This window comes from Octopus bimaculoides, chromosome 4 (assembly GCF_001194135.2).
Source record: "Octopus bimaculoides isolate UCB-OBI-ISO-001 chromosome 4, ASM119413v2, whole genome shotgun sequence".
NCBI lineage: Eukaryota > Metazoa > Mollusca > Cephalopoda > Octopoda > Octopodidae > Octopus > Octopus bimaculoides.
In genome coordinates, this window is record NC_068984.1 from 5,758,160 (window position 1) to 5,759,369 (window position 1,210).

The following is a 1,210-nucleotide window of genomic DNA, read 5'->3' on the forward strand; positions in this document are numbered from 1 at the left end:
TTTTTTTTTTCTCTAGCAGCTGGCACGAACACAACTCTTTTTATAGCAATCAGCTGTAATTTTCATCATAATATTATTCGTTCTGCTAATTTCTTTCTTTCTTTCGTTTTTTTTTTTTTGCTTCTTCCCACTTTTCTCCTCCTTTTTCATTATCATCACCGCTCCCGTCCCCTCCGATTCTCCCCCCTCTTTCTATTTGAGGCTGCGTCCAAACCATGTTGGAGACTTTTTCATTAATCTAATATGTGTAATGCATATTTTTACACATATGCATATATAAAATTTGCGACTATAATATAATGACAAAATGATTATTAGAGACACGCCAACTGTCACTAACACCGCATTACTACCACCACCACTTAAAGAAGACCATAGAGCTAACACTATGGAATAGTGGACCGGACGATACAGTCAAACGAATAAAAAGGTCGATCACATTGCGAGTATAGTGTGCAGATTGAAATATAATATATCAAGCGGTACTATAATCTAGAGCTCTAGAAAGATCGAAAAAGGAAAGAAAAGCAGATACTAGGAGAGAGAGAGAGAGGGAGACGGGGAGAGAGGGGTGGGAATTGGGTAGAAATCATTCAGATTACGTCGCATTACAAGTGATGTAAATTATAGTAGATTATCGGTAACCAGGTTAAAGATCGATGTCAAAAGACGTTGGCAGCTACAAAGGGAGGTAACATAAGCATATATTAAGCTTAGTGGCAGACAACGAGTTGAGGAACACCACACACACACAGTGAGAGAGAGAGAATCATAGAGACGGAGGAAAAGGAAAGGAAGTATGAAAGGAGTTACGCAAATGGGAAACCAGTTTCTTTCATGTCTTATTTGTGTCGGTCATTACACTGTGGCCATACTGGAGCATCGCCTGAGAGAAATTTATTTTTCAGTCGAATGTGAATCCAGTAATTTTTTTTTTTTTGCCTGGAACCAGGCAAGTGTTTCAATCATTTGACTCCTGCCATGCTGGAGCACCACCTTTAGTCGAGCAAATCGACGCCAGGAGTTATTCTTTTAAGCCTAGTAGCTTATTCTATCGGTGTCTTTTGCCGAATAAGTTACGAGGATGTAAACACACCAACATTAGTTGTCAAGTGATGTTGAGGGGAGATAAACACACAGACAGACATATATGTGTGTCTGTGTTTATCTACCCTCAACATCACTTGACAACTAATGTTGGTGTGTTTAC